The sequence below is a fragment of the Dasypus novemcinctus genome, chromosome 14 (assembly GCF_030445035.2).
Source record: "Dasypus novemcinctus isolate mDasNov1 chromosome 14, mDasNov1.1.hap2, whole genome shotgun sequence".
Classification (NCBI taxonomy): Eukaryota; Metazoa; Chordata; class Mammalia; order Cingulata; family Dasypodidae; genus Dasypus; species Dasypus novemcinctus.
The window spans coordinates 27,965,902-27,981,640 of record NC_080686.1 but is presented as its reverse complement, the minus strand read 5'-3'; positions in this window follow the sequence as shown (position 1 = coordinate 27,981,640).

Below are 15,739 nucleotides of genomic sequence, written 5' to 3'. Positions count from 1 at the left end.
TGTACATAGGAAGCAGGTGCTCGACCACTGAACTACATCAGCTCCCCATGAAATGGATGGTTTTTGACTATATACTGGGCTCTAGATGAAACCATTTTCATGCTTGTGTTTTGTATTCCATTTATTTTCTTTTGTAGAAAGTGATAGTCCAAGTTTGCATCAATATAGATGAATGGAATTCCAGTCTCAGATTTGGTAACTTGTCTTGGTTCATGCTGGGGCAACCACAGGCCAGAGGCTGGGAGAACAGGTTTTTGATGGCCATGGGTCGCTATTTAGGTTCCAGCACCACCCCTTGCTAACCAAGTGATCACAGGCTATCTACTTAAATTTCTAAGCCTCAGTTTGTAAATAGGGGATGGGATATTCCTATTTCATTTGTAAATAGGGGTGGTATATACATCTTTGGGTTATTATGAAGAATAAATAAAATAATATAAAATATCATGGAGGTGTTCAATGAACAGTGAATCTCAGTAGGAGAACACTTAACTCTTCCTTTTTTTAAAAAAAAAAGATTTATTTATTTCTCTCCCCCTCCCCCAGTTGTCTGTTCTCTATGTCTATTTGCTGCGTCTTCTTTGTCCACTCTGTTGTTGTCAGCAGCACGGGAATCTGTGTCTCTTTTTTTGCGTCATCTTGTGTCAGCTCTCCGTGTGTGCGTGCGGCACCATTCCTGGGCAGACTGCACTTTCTTTTGCACTGGGCGGCTCTCCTTACGGGGCGCACTCCTTGCGCGTGGGGCTCCCCTATGCGGGGGACACCCCTGCATGGCGCGGCACTCCTTGTGCGCATCAGCACTGCTCATGGGCCAGCTCCACACGGGTCAAGGAGGCCCAGGGTTTGAACCGCGGACCTCCCATGTGGTAGACGGACGCCCTAACCACTGGGCAAAGTCTGCCACCTTATCTTTTCCTTTTAGCATTTGTCTGCATAGCTATTTAATGGGAGGCCCATCATTTTTACCCCTTCTTACTTTATTTTCTCTATGACAATGTTATACTATAACATTGTCAATTATATAATATTAGTAGATAATATTGTTTGTTATAGATCTTGATTTATTATATGCCAGGATTTCCTCTGGCCCAGTGCAATGGAATGCATCTAAAGTAAATGAACTCTGATTTTGTCAGAGAGCAGTTTCTGTTCTCACTGATTATATATCTTGTTTATAGACAGAATGGAAGGATTAACAAAGAAGGTGATTTGAACTCTTTGAATGTCACACTCATATTAAAAGCTATCATTGTCCCCAGCATCATCATCACAACAGCATCCACTGATTGGGCTTTGTTACCTGCTCAAGGAAGTGCTAGGCATTTTATGCAAATGAAACCTTGGAACAACCCAAGGACATAAGTCAACATTATTGTCCCCATTTTACAGATAACAAAATTGAAGCATAGGTGGTTAAAGTTAACTTTTACAAGGTTAAGTCTGAATTCAAACTCAGGCCATTGTAACTCCAATACCTACTTCCTTAATCGTTGAGTGGTGGTTGTTATTATCATTTTAAAATTTCTATGATTTTTAAGACTCCTAAGACTAATCAAACATTACAGTACAGCCTTAGATTTCTAGCACTCCAAGGGACCTCTAAGAAGAGGCTTACTCTGTTTTTCTGGATATCACAAGTTATTTTATGACTCCGTGTATGTGTTAGCGTCACTGTTGTTAATTATACTCCATCCGTTCAGATTCTTGTGCTATAGCTGCCTTAATGCAGTACTGGATGACAAGGGAAAGTTTCTAGGGCATTGAGTCATAAGGAGACTGATTTAGGTGCTACCCTGGATGTCCTATTTTGTGGTGACAATGCCTCCGATGTTTCTCACTCCCGTGGCTTTTCCCACTTTGTAAGCCAAGCTCAGCCCTCTGTAATTAGTAGCAGCTGGCCTGGAAAGCTTACGTTTTTCAACTAATCTGTGTTTCTCCTCAGTCATATTCCCTAGTCCTGTCTTGCGGAAGCTTGCTGGAGGCCCCCAGTCCGAGCCCAATCTGCCTTTCACCTTTTGTCTCCTGGTTGTGATTTTGGACTTCTTCTGAACAATTACTGTATTGGTTTCCCATTTACCATCATAAAGTCATAACAGGATAATCAGGAGCTGAAATTGGCTCTGTTGTCAAGGCCTTGGTTTCTGGTACAATAACAATAAAAACAACAATAGTAATAATAGTCTTTCCTTTCTTTCTCCCTTCCTTACCCTGACATCTTCTTTTATTTACTAAAAACTTAGAATTTTTATTTATTAGAAATAAAGAGTTCACTAAAAATGAACAGAATATGCAATAAAATCAATACAAATGAAGAAATGAATGAAAGTTATCCCATCATAAAGAAATTGTAAAAAAAATTTGCAGAAAGTACCAAAAGCAGTAGTTCATTAAAGGTAAGTAATCACTTTTTAAAAAAGAATTAATAGGCTCAGTGATTTTCTTAGACTCGGACAAGAGGAGCTCCTGCCTGGATGCCTGCACTTTAGAACTCCTTTTTTTTTTTAAGATTTATTTTATTTATTTATTTCTCTCCCCTTCCCCCCACCCTGGTTGTCTGTTCTCTGTGTCTGTTTGCTGCGTCTTGTTTCTTTGTCCGCTTCTGTTATCCTCAGCGGCACGGGAAGTGTGGGCGGCGCCATTCCTGGGCAGGCTGCTCTTTCTTTCACGCTGGGCAGCTCTCCTTACGGGGTGAACTCCTTGCGCGTAGGGCTCCCCTACGCGGGGGACACCCCTGCGTGGCAGGGCACTCCTTGCGCGCATCAGCGCTGCGCATGGGCCAGCTCCACACGGGTCAAGGAGGCCCGGGGTTTGAACAGCGGACCTCCCATGTGGTAGATGGACCCTAACCACTGGGCCAAGTCCGTTTCCCTAGAACTCCTTGCACATCACAAATATCGACACGGAGATATTTATTTTTCTCTTTGACCTTAAAAGAAAGTGCTCTGAAAGTTGGGTACTCAACAGAGGCCTGGGAATTATGAGAAGAAAGCAGCAGACAGAGTCATCTTCCCTCTGTCCAATCATGTCCGCACCATGTGTGATGGTGTCTGAGGCAGGAGGCAGGGCAGCCTGGGTGAGAACTCCCAAGGCCTGTGGTCCCTTGCTTTTAACCTCTTCTGCAGTGATCTAAGAAACCAGACTCCTCTGCACAAATACATGGTGGTCTATTTTGGAAAGGCTGATACAAAGACAATTACAGTGTTTTCAATGCCTGCCCCAAGTACCACCTCATGAAGGATGCCACTGCTTTCTGCAAAGAACTTCTCCACATCAAGCAACATGTGTCAGTGGGTAAAAGGTCACAAGCCTGACATACTGCTGCTGCCGCTCAGAGCCCACTGTGAGAAGCAAGAGAACTTGCAGCTTGCCTACATCACCACTCCAGGGGAAAAAAGCATTTGTGATGATCCTGACGTTTACTGTACAGGCTTCCTGGAGGGAAGATTATGTATCTACCTGATCTAGCAATAAGAATAAGAAGTGAGGGAAACGGACTTTGGCCCAGTGGTTAGGGCGTCCGTCTACCATATGGGAGGTCCGCGGTTCAAACCCTGGGCCTCCTTGACCCGTGTGGAGTTGGCCATGCGCAGTGCTGATGCGCGCAAGGAGTGCCGTGCCACGCAAGGGTGTCCCCCGCGTGGGGGAGCCCCACGCGCAAGGAGTGTGCCCGTGAGGAAAGCCGCCCAGTGTGAAAAGAAAGTGCAGCCTGCCCAGGAATGGCGCCGCCCACACTTCCTGTGCCGCTGACGACAACAGAAGCGGACAAAGAAACAAGACGCAGCAAATAGACACCAAGAACAGACAACCAGGGGAGGGGGGGGAATTAAATAAATAAATAAATCTTTAAAAAAAAAAAAAAAAGAATATGAAGTGAGCATATGAAGTGGTTGCATGTGTGCTTCATATGTATGAGGTCCTGGGTTCAATCCTTATTACCTCCTAAAAATATATATATAAGATTCAAAATGGACTACACATGCCTTAGTCTCATAATTTAAAGTTATCAGGCCAATACAACTGTTGTTACAAATATTACTAACTACTGTAGTGTTAATTAAGGAATTGAAACAAAATTTATAATTAAAAACTAAATCAATTTTATACCTAAAACCCAAGAATAACCGTAATAGAAAACCACAACCTTTCTGATAATGCAATGATAAAGTGTCTTCCAGCCAAATATCCAGTCTTGAACAGTACGGGCATTGCATTATAGGTAGAATTGGGTAGTTTTGTAATGTGATATAATATTAAGTTCTGTAAGGATATGTTTAAATAATGAATAAGAAATTTCAGAGGCCCTTGCTAATTCACTCAACAGCTTACTAGGTTTGAAAAAAACAAAAAAAACCCACCTCTATTACATGCAAACATCTTTACTTTTAAGTAGAGTCTTAACAAGCCGAACCCACCTTTACGGACCAAGAGACCTAGTATATATATAATACTTGCATTATTTGGTAATTGCCAAGGACATTTCTGTTCCAGACTAGATTCACAGCCTGACACTTTAAAATGAACACCAAAGTACATTTCCTGCAGACCTGATGTCTGCTTGTGCCAATAGAGGTCACTATCAGACATCTCAGGGTTATTTCTCAGTTATTATGGTTCATGTTCAAAAAATAATAATTCTTAAGTTGCCTAATAAATATAGTCAGTCCATTCACTTATTTACCCCTAGCCATGGGCCTATAACTCCAGATTATTCTTTTCACATTTCCGTGTTCTGTTTATTCTACTGTGAAAATACGCTGGCTTTGCTATTATAGAATAAATTATTCTTTTTGTTTGTTTGGGAAAAAAAAGTCAATTGGCATTGAGGCCTGGGTCTAGGCCTGACCTCTCATCTGGATTTCATTGGTCTGAACCTTGTGCCAATACCATGCTCTTTTGACCATTGTAGCTTCTGTTTTTAATGCTTTAATTTTCTCTTTTGCCTGGGCCATTGCTTCCTGTTTGTTTTGTACGTTTTGTAATCTTTTGTTGAACCCTGGATATCCTGATAGCGTAATGTGTTTCTCTGGAATTTAGGCTCTGAGGCATGTTTGTTCCTTAGACTTGTGTCCGGCTAGTGTTTGACAGAGCTTTCCTTGAATGTCAGATGCTAGAACAAAGAAGGAAAAAAAGAAAATACTTTTTCCTGTCTTTGCAGATTGACCTGTGCAATGCTCTCCTTCAGAGTTTATCCATGCAAAGAATTTAGAGAATAGCTCCAAATCGGCCAAAGCATAGGAGCCTCCCTGATCCTTCCTGCTCCTGTGTCTTGAATTGGGCATGAATGTGTGGCCCTAGGAATTCCTTCATTTAGACTCATACAAATATCCCCTCTTCCCTAGGACAGTTTCCTCAGGGTCTGGGCACCAGCGCTGTACCTCCTGTGCTGCCGCCGGCAGTCCCGTGCCTGCTCTCCCATAGCGTTGGGTAGAGGACCACACAGGGCAAGTTACAGGATGCCTTCTACATGCAGGGCAAGCTACGGGATGGTGAGGTCCTCAGGCCACCACCAGACGGAGAGGCCCAGACATCCATGCCCCCAGGATGTGCAGGAGGGTAACTCTGCTCCCTCCAGGACCAGAACCAGGCATCGGCACTGCGAGCCCAGCCAGCTCCGAGCTGAGCGGGTGAGGGGTGGGGAGGGTCCAGTCAGGGCGACAGGTGATCCTACCGTGTTTAAGGAGTATTTTTCTCAAGTTGGTGCTTGCTCTGTCACTGCAGTCCTTTCACTGCTTTCTGGAGCTTTGAGATAGAGGTTCTGCCAGTTCTTGCTGGTTGTTCAAAGCTTCTGTGGGGAGACAGAGCCCTGATGCCCGTCTCTCTGCCATCTTGATCAGGGCCCCCTGGTTCCTTTTAAAGACAAAAAACCTCCTTAAGTCCTATTAAAGAAAAAAGATGAAAGTTTCTTCCCAGTCTCTTTGCCTAGGTGAATGTATTAGAGGAGGAATTGGAGAAGGGAAAGGCACCATCTTGGAATCACTATTTCTGGAGAAAAACTGCACTTGAAGGATCTCCTTCCCCGTGGGACTGTGTAGGTGCTTCCCACCCCCCCGCAGCCCTCTCTGGCCATTACTTCCAGAAGCATGTACCGGTTTCCGTAATGTATCACATCTAAGGGCATTTCTGGGTAGGCCCATTCTTTTGGACTTTAGTCCCTAAATTCATATTAAATGACAGTTGGGGGGGAGGGGGGAGAAAAAGGTGACTTTCCTTGCCCATCTCTCAAAACTACTCCAAACTTCTGGAGTTTGGGAAATGTGTGGGAGAAAGTAATAGAAGCAATTCCACAGGCTTTACTTGGTGGGGTGGTGGCTGGGAGTTTTGGGGTATTGGTGCATGGTTCAAATGGGCGAGCAGGAAGGTGGATCAGCTGCCCCAGACCTAAGACTGAGGTGAGATCGTCACATCGGACAGAAGTCTACATGGAACACGTGTCATGTGAGGTTGGAGAGCTACCTAAGTATGCATTTGTTCAACTATTATCCATTTACAGAAAGACCATCTTTCCTAACTGAATTATGTTCAGGTTAACGAATGGAATTTTAGTACAGTTTTGGGGTTAGAAAGTAGAACTTCATATACAGTAGAGGAGTTTAATTTTTCTATGAAGAGTTATACTTCGTAGGGATGTATATATTTTATCCTCTGAAAGAATCCGAACCATGCTGGGGCATTCTTTCATTCTTTTTTTTTTAACAAAATTTTATTAAGGTATGTCATTCGTAAATGAACATACATAAACAATAAATGTAAAGTAAGGATTGTGAACTTATGAAACAAACATACATATCATCACACAGGGCTCCCACACCTCACCCCACCCACCGACACCTTGCATTATCATGAGGCATTTGTTACAAACTATGAAAAAACACTGTCAAAATATTTCTATTAACTATAGCCCATAGCTTACATTTGGTGTATTTTCCCATGCTGGGGCATTTTGAAGCTTAAAATATTTCCATTGAATTAGGTGGAAATGTCATAAAGCATTCTGTACAATTGGGCACTGATGTATCACTCTTGAAGGGTGTTAATTTGGTTCTCCAGCTCTGATTTGTTTAGTGAAATGTATTAATTGCTTGGTCGACAGAATTAAATCATTTTAGGCCTCAAAAAATTGGAAGCTCTGAAAAATAAATAGCTTGACCATTGCGGAGAACGTTCTTTCCAATTACAGCAGCTTATTTGATCAAAGACAGTGTAAGTTTACTTGCTCTTAGAATTCTTAACAATTAGCTTTAAAAGAGGGCTTGATACTGATCCAGTAGTTCAAATGAAATATTCTTTTGACATTTCTCTTCAAAGCTAAATCAAAATGGTAGGAATGAAAATATTGTCACTCTACCCTTGAAGACATTCTCAAATGATAGTACAGCATCCAGGAAGATGAAAAAAGTTTTGGCCCAAACGGAATGGGCAGTAGAATCTTAAAATGATTAACTCTTAATATTGATACCTACCATTTGTTGAGTTCTTACTTAGAATATACTTGGCACCTTATGAACCTTTACATGCATTAACTCTTTACTCCCTATAAGATTCACTCACAGATAGGATACTAATTTCATAATATTTATGAGGTATGCCCAGTCAAATGTCCTAAATATAGAGAATGGCAGGTCTTTCTGATTCCCGAATTTGTACTTTTTAATTACTTGACCTCACCACCCTTAATTCCTTGCTCTACCTTTCCTAATTTTCTTTCCAACTACCTTGTGAAAAGTAAAAATACCAATATCTACCAACTCTTTAGACAACATTTTAAGATAATTTAAAAGTGAAAGTTGGGTATGGGAAATGTTCTATATCTTGATCTGGGGTGTGGGTCCACGGGTCTAGAATTGTGAAAAATGCACTGAGCTGCATACTTCAGACTTGTGTGCTTTACTGAAAGTAAGTTGTACCTCAACAAAAATTAAAACATGCAGAGCAGGTGTAGCTCAGAGGCTGAGCACCTGCTTCTCATATAGGAGGTTCTGGATTCAACCCCAGTACCCCCTTTAAAAAAATAAGTTAAACAAAACACTACATGTTTAGTATTTTACTTGTTTTACATTGATTAGATGTCCACCCTGTGCTTGGCTGGCCATGCATTCAGAGAGACATTTCTCAAAGCCTTACCATCTAATGGACTTGACTGACTGCCATGAGATCTAGATGGGAGAGTTGAAGTCATTAATTGCAGGCTTTGTATACTTCCATTCTTCCTAGGCTATGCTTAGCCATGTTCCCGCTTCTCTGCTTCTTTTTCCTCTTCTGGGAAATAGGATGAGACGGGACTCATTCAGAGTGAGTATTCACTCTCAATTTCTGCTGTGTCTTTTCTCTAAGAAATGCTACAGTTTCTGTCAAGAGACAACTTAAAAGGGATATATTTCTCTTATCGTGGCTTCATCCTGCCTCAGTAAACTGGACTTCATCCGAACAAGCACAAGGACTTGCCTTCCACAGCCAGGGGAAAGGAGAGTTGTGGGGGGTTGCTTAGAGTTTGTCCTTCCCTACGATGATAAAATTCAGATGTAAAAATTTGAAATGACCAATTTCGCCCAATTAAGTACATTACAAAGGAATTTTCTTTAAGATTTTGTCAATATTTGGATCTTTAGAGCAATTGCCTATTTGAGTATACAAAGCCTGAGGCTGATAGGTGCAGAACTGTAGAGCTGAAGTTCTTTTAGCCACTTGTAATTGAAATTTAATTAGGTGTGAAGATGGTGAAGTAGCTCTGAAAGAAAATGCCTACACATGAGAAAGTAAGACTATTTTTATAAAAATAAAAAAACATAAAAATATAAAGTAAATATTAAAAATCTCATTTATTTACAAATTAATTACTTTCTATGAGTCCTCTGACCCTCTAAAGATTAGAAGAGTAATATTTTCTATCTTGGTTTGGCACAATAGAAAAATTTGTTATTCAAAATCCTGGTTGTGTAAGTTGGGAGAAAAAGTGACATTTATCATTTAATTAGTTCTTTAGACACAGGATCCAAAATTACAGTCCAAATTTCCTAATAAGCTGAAGAACATGAACAAAATATAACATCTTGCTATTAATAAAAAAAATTTTAAGGGATATCAGCAGCTTGCATTCTGATTTAATTATATGTAGGCTATTTTTCTGCTATGTTTATATTGATATACATTGGCCTCTCAGATGCTTCTTAATTTTACTTATGATATAGAATTTTCTGGTGGGTAAGTGCAGACAAAAGCTATGGATTAAGAAACTATTTTTTCCCCCTAATTTGGCTGTTGTTTCTTGACCAAATTTTTTGGCAGCGGGAAAATAGTCATAAAAATGGATTACCTTTATAATTCCTTTAAGATTTAAAAATATGATCCTATGATAGTTGTTTGTCGGCAAGTTATCTGTTAGGAGAGAGGAGAAATTAATAACGTGATTTGGTGATTGGTGTTTGGATCAATTATTTTGGAAGGGTGATAAACAAAGACTGAAGAGATGGATAAGTTTTCTTATCTGGATGATATTTTAAAACATAAATAAACAAAATAAGCAAAATTTGATCTGTAGAAGTGGATACAAGGAGATTTTAAATAAAAAATTTCAGGAACTCCTGCTTTTGTCACAATGCCTTTTTAGGATAGTATAGAGTGAGAGATCTCTTTGTGAAATAGCAGTAAACATTGGTAAAATTTTATCATCTAGTGCCAAATCACACTGGTGGTACTAGGTTTAAGATTCAGATTTTCTCTGTGGACTTTGAATTGTCTCCTCATTTTGCTATCTGGCTGTCTGGTGGTTTCTTATCTTTGTTGTGCCCTGTGGCTTCAGAGACTTCCTCACATGAGCACACATGGATGACCCCACTCCATATCCATGATTCTGCCAGTAGGTTCATATACTAAGCCTCTTACTTCTCTTAGAGATCTGACATGCCTTCCACCATTTCTGCCAAGTCCTGTTAGACTGGGTAATAAAACTAGAGTTAGATAGTTAGAGATCATCTATAATACACAACTCATGTCATATATAGGCACCTTTAACAGTCAGGAGAATCTATGTTATGCTGCAGTAACAAATATCCCCAAGTCTTCAGTGGCTTAAAACAGGAAAAAATGTGTTTATTGCTCAAGGAGGACTGCTAGTTTGTCCATGTATTATTACTACACTTACCTTATGATGCCACCAATCATCATGCTGCTTCAGAGTTTATTGTGGCTGAGGGAAAGCAGACATAGAGTTTCTCACTCCAGTAATTAATTGTTCTGGCTTAGAAATCAAACATCCTCACAGTTCATGGGCTAGAACTATTCACATTGCCGCAGACACCTACAGGGTAGTAGAAAAGTATAATTCTCTCATATTCCAAAAGCAGAAGAGAGCTGAGTTAGGGTAAAGTTTAGATGTCTCTACCTCAGCCTTCTTAATTTAATACTGTTAATTCCCAAAAGTACAAGTATACATTGCTTTGGGATTATTCACAGTGTCTGTGAAGCAAACATTTTTTTTGGTAACACATCTATGCCCCAAAAATGTGTGAAGTGATATACTGCAGGTGTGTCTTTGATACAACTGACATTTTAAATGGACTTTTGTCATTGAGGCTGGATTTGCACAGATCCAATTAAACTCTACGCATCCACAGTTTCTTGCATGACTTCTGATCGTGGACAAGTCTGTGAGGTGAGTAGCTTGAACTGGGGACAGGCAGAAGCATACAGTTAGCTGGCCCACTTGAGAACTGAGCCATTTCTTTGTATCATTTGGATTGTGTTTAAAAGAAAAGCATCCATCCTTTTTCCTCCAGAAACTCAGGGTAGGGGCTGGCCATGATTGGAGTTCCTTAACAGTGCCTCTTTTTATTGGAGTGAGGAGGTTAATGGACAGGATCATTTTCTAGACTTTTCAGGTACGGAGACCACGGTGGATGGCTCTGCTGACGGCAAAAAAATGATGCCTGGCTGCGCAGAGAATGATGTGAGCTTTTACCCTTGTGTCTGAATCCACAATATGAAATTTGTAAATTGGAGAGACTCTTGCTGGCAAATGGAAGTTTTGCTCTTCTAATTTTTTATAACTTTGGGGGTATAATAAAGGTCATCCAATTTTTCAGATTCATCCATCTAAACTTTTTTGGTCCATCTGTTTTTGTCCTGGCACGCACAGTAGTAAATTCTTCATCTCAGAGCTGCTTCACTGCTCTTCCAGAACAGAGAAAAGAGAACACTCAGAATTATTATTAATTTCTAAATAAAATGGGCCAGGTCTTATGCTCTCCTAAAAATGGAAACAGTTTTCTCACAAACCATACAGGGGGTAAGATTTTAGTGTGGTTTGTGGGAGATGGCTGTCAAACTCTTTGTATGAAAAGGCAATTAACTGTTTGTTAAGCTGGCAGTGGGGCCCTGGAGAAGGGGGAGGAGTGGGAGATGAGAGGGTCAGGTTCTTATTCCCTTCAGCAGTCCATGTGGCTCTTTCCTGGCAGAGTGCCCCTTGATGTCAAAGTGAGCTGTGTGCGCCAGGAATGAGGCAGTGTAAGGAGAATTAGATACTGGGCTGAGTGGTTTGCATTTTTCTTTTCTTCTCTCCCTTTTTTCCCCCCACAATGACAGTTTTCAAAATAGAAGAACTTAGCTTTCTGCACAGAGGATGTCTTAAGGAATAATTTTAGAAATGCTACCTTAAACCCCAGGGACAATATTTTTGGATGTGAAATGAAGAGCAAAGTTGAAGTTTGTAAAGGGACAAACTGAGCCAGGGTTATTATCCTTATAAAAACTTGACTGAGTTGGAGCTATATTTTCAAATTTGGGACGTTCCTCGTAAGGGGAAGCAAGGTCTTAGGCCCTGTAGGTATTTGCTCTTGTCTCTGCCATCAACCTGCTCTGAGACCCTGAGTGAGAGCCTGGGTTCACCTTCTTCATTTACAAAGTAAGACTAGGTAGGGGTGAGAGAAGAACCAGAGAAGCACAAGGTTTAATCAAGCCTTTATAGTGCTTTGGTGGTGTGGTATACATCGTACTGTGCCTAATAAATGATTTCTAATCAGGAGGATGTTATGAAAGGGCAGAAGAAATATGATAATTAGCACTATGGGACCAGACATAATTATGTGCAAATGGTGCCTCAAGGTCATCCAAGCCTGACATTTGCTTCAAGGTAGTAACAGTTCCAACTATTGGACTACGTCCTTTCAATTGACTCTCTGATCATACTCATTTGCCAGTGGGATGGAGGAATGTGTGATTTATCATTATTATACATATATATATATAACAATATTAAATATATATGTAATTTTATCTTCTTACCATGTATGAAGCATTTTGCTAAACACATCATAGGTATTGGCTTACTTAATTTTCACAATGGGCTTATGAATAGGTAGTTCAAAAATAGATACAATTTTTAGTATTTTCACAGTAACAATTGGTGACTTTCTTTGAAATTCAAGTAATTTCCAGCATTTCAAAAAAGTTGAAAAAGTATACAAAGGGTATTTTTCCCTGGAGCCAGGTGGGAGCAAGTTGCTGACATGAGCCCTGTCACCCCTGAATATTTCAAATATATTTCTTACAATCAAGTACATTGGTTTACCCAGCCTCCATCTCCATAGAAGGTAAGTCACTGCCATCGAACCCTCAATCCCATTCGAATTAGCCGGTTGTCCCAGTAACATCCTTTATAGCAAAAGGAATGAATCCAGGCTCGGGTGTTGCCCTTAATTGTCGTGTCTTCTTATCTCCTTCAAAGTGGAACAGTTCCTTATTCTTTCCTTGACTTTAGTAATCTTGTCGCATGTGGCAATTATAGGCCAATTATTTTGTAGAATGTCCATTCATTTGTGTATGTCTGGTGTTGCCTCATTATTATATTTGAGTTACATGCTTTTAGCAGGAATGCCATAGAATTGATGCTGTGTTCTCTTTGCATTCGATCAGGTGAAACGCAAGTTTTAATTGTGTTACTGCTGGTGAGGTTCAACGTTCAATGTCAAGTCCCTTGCAAAGTGACTCTACCCTCTTTATAATAAGTATTTGTGGAGAGATATTTTCAGACTATGAAAATATTTCATTCTTTGTCAAATTTTCACTCATGAGTTTTAGCATCCATTGATGTTTCTTGGCTGAATTAATTATTACTATCATGATTGCCAAATGGTGATTTTCTGATTCCATAATTCCTTCTGCGTTCATTGGATTGCTTTCATTGTAGGGAAGAGCTTTCTCCTCTCCCCCTTATTTATTTATATCAGTATGGACTCATGGATTCTTTTTTATTTAATAGGTTGTAACATTACCATCATTGTTTATTTTGATACTCACCTTGCCTGTATTTGGCCTCTGGGAGCCCCTTTGTGCTGGTTTCTGTGTCCTTTGGATGTGTTTCCATTATTCTTTAGGAACTTCCTTATGATATGACACAATAAGATGTTCCAGGCTTGTCTTATATATTCCTTGCCCCCGTTCTGGAATCAGCCTTTTGCTGCAAGGTGCCTTGTTTCCTTTTAATGAAAAATGGTATTCAGAAATCAGAATCTGGTGCTAGGTGTACTCATTCCTATTGGGGTGTCACTGTTTTCAGGCTTTCTCAGTGGACAGAACTAGGGAAAATATGCATGTCTGTATACACACCCATACCCACGTTTATACGTATTTCTATAACTGTCTATGGTGAAAACTGTGCTTTTACATCAACATCTCAAATTTCAGTCCAGCAATGGAGTTTATTCTTGTTTTCTTCCTGGCTCCCTTTTTCCTCTCTATTTACTTACTTGTGACCAATCCTCCCTGTATGTAACACAGCTCATCAGTCACTCTCCCTCCCATGTAACAGATCTTCCAGCACCAGTGCCATGCCCGCCTCCCCCACTCCTGCGTGGGATGTCCCCCTTATCCTGAGTAGGTTCTGACACCCTGTTCTGGACCGTGAGACACAGTTCTCCTCTTCCTTTCCACAAGAAAGGCTTCAACACCATGTAAAGAGTTGCAGACCCCTTCTTTAGTTCCTAGATTCCTACTTTCTTATTTCAGATGTAATGGCTTTTAGATGAAATTATTCGGGCAGGGAGGGAGGGAGAGAAAGAGAATGAAGAAAAAAAATACTAATTTTAAATTTAAAGCTGATTAAATTTGCTACTCATTTTTCTCCTTTGCTTTCCATAAGAAAGTATACCCCTTTCATGCCTGAGAAACAAATTATAGTGCCTCTTCAGCATATTCATGTTAGGATAAGCAAGTTACTCTAAGCAGGATAAGTTTGTCTGCATGTAACAGACTCCCAAAAGATGGAATTTTTTTTTTCAATTTATTTATTTTTATTTTAAATGAATACTAATGAATGCTAAGCATTTATGTATTAGGTACTGTTCTAAGTGCGTTATATGCACACTGTATTATCTCACTGAATTGTTAATATTCCCGTATCAAAGATGAGGAAAGAAGCACAAAGAAGTTAAGTAACTATCTCAAGGCCACAAAACTAGTAAATGACAGAGTTGGGATTAGAGACAGTCTGGTTTCAAAAGCCATATTTGTAGCCATCCTATTTTAGGTTCCTTGTGGCTAAAGCAAAAACCATGGAATGGATTAGCTTAAACAATGGAATTTATTGGCTTACAGTGTTGAGGCTAGAAGAAGTCTGAATCAAGGCATCATCAAGTCAGTGATTTATCTTTGAAAACAAGTCTTCTGGGGCTGACTGCCTGTGATCCTTGGTCCTGGGCTCTTTTGTCACATGGTGGGTCTCCTGGTTTTCCTTTCCTTTTGGGTTCTGCTGACTTTCAGCTTCTGGCTCCCTCTGTGGCTTTTTTCTCTCTCTGACCTTCCCTATAAGTCCTTCAATGATAGGATTAAGACCCATTCTGGGCCACACCTTATCTAAAGTGATCTCATCAAAAGTTCCTATTTATAAGTGTTCATACCCACACGAATACATTAAGTTAAGAATATGTTTTTCTGTGGTATTGCTCCAAGCCACCACACAACATATAGCTGCCACAGACTTGGAGACTCTAGTTACTTAAACAAATTCAAACACAAGTATGATGCACTTAAAGACCAAAACTGTTCTTAATGGCTTGCTCATATTGTTTGATATAACTTGTGGCTTGTTTTGGCTCAGTAGTATTAATCCCACTTAAATTAAATGGATATTTTAAAAAATAAAAGATAAATGTATTCATTAAATGTTAATTTTGCATGACAGCTACATTTTACATAATTTTCCCTGACAAAACTGTGGGCTGTGAGTTTTCCGTGTCAGGTAGCATTTTTTTGCGATTCATCAAGCTGCAGTTATAAGCTGCAGAATCATATAGTAACAGGAACCCAAACTAGAAAGGGGTCAGGGCAGCTCAGAGAAGACCAAAAAGCTGTCTTTAGGAAGCACAACCAGAATGCTTTTGGAATTATTTTAATTACAGATGTCCACTGACTCCAAACGTACTGCTGCAAATGCTTATGCATGCTTTTTATGTAAAATGACTTTATAAATTGAGATCACATCATGTGCCTGCATGCATATTACATTGCTTATGACACAACCAAATCACCCAACAGGATTCTTTGCTAAATTAGGTGCTCTAAAAACTTTGGAATTAGGAACTCTGGCTTGGTAGTTAGTGGATTAGATCCTAGCCTTGCCTGCACCATCGATGAGAAGTTGCTCCCTTTTTTGTGTGCTTATTTCCAATCTGTAAAATGGAGGCAACTGTACTGTTACTAATTTACATGGGATTACCTGGGGGAGAATTTTCAGTCCCTTGGAAGAAAG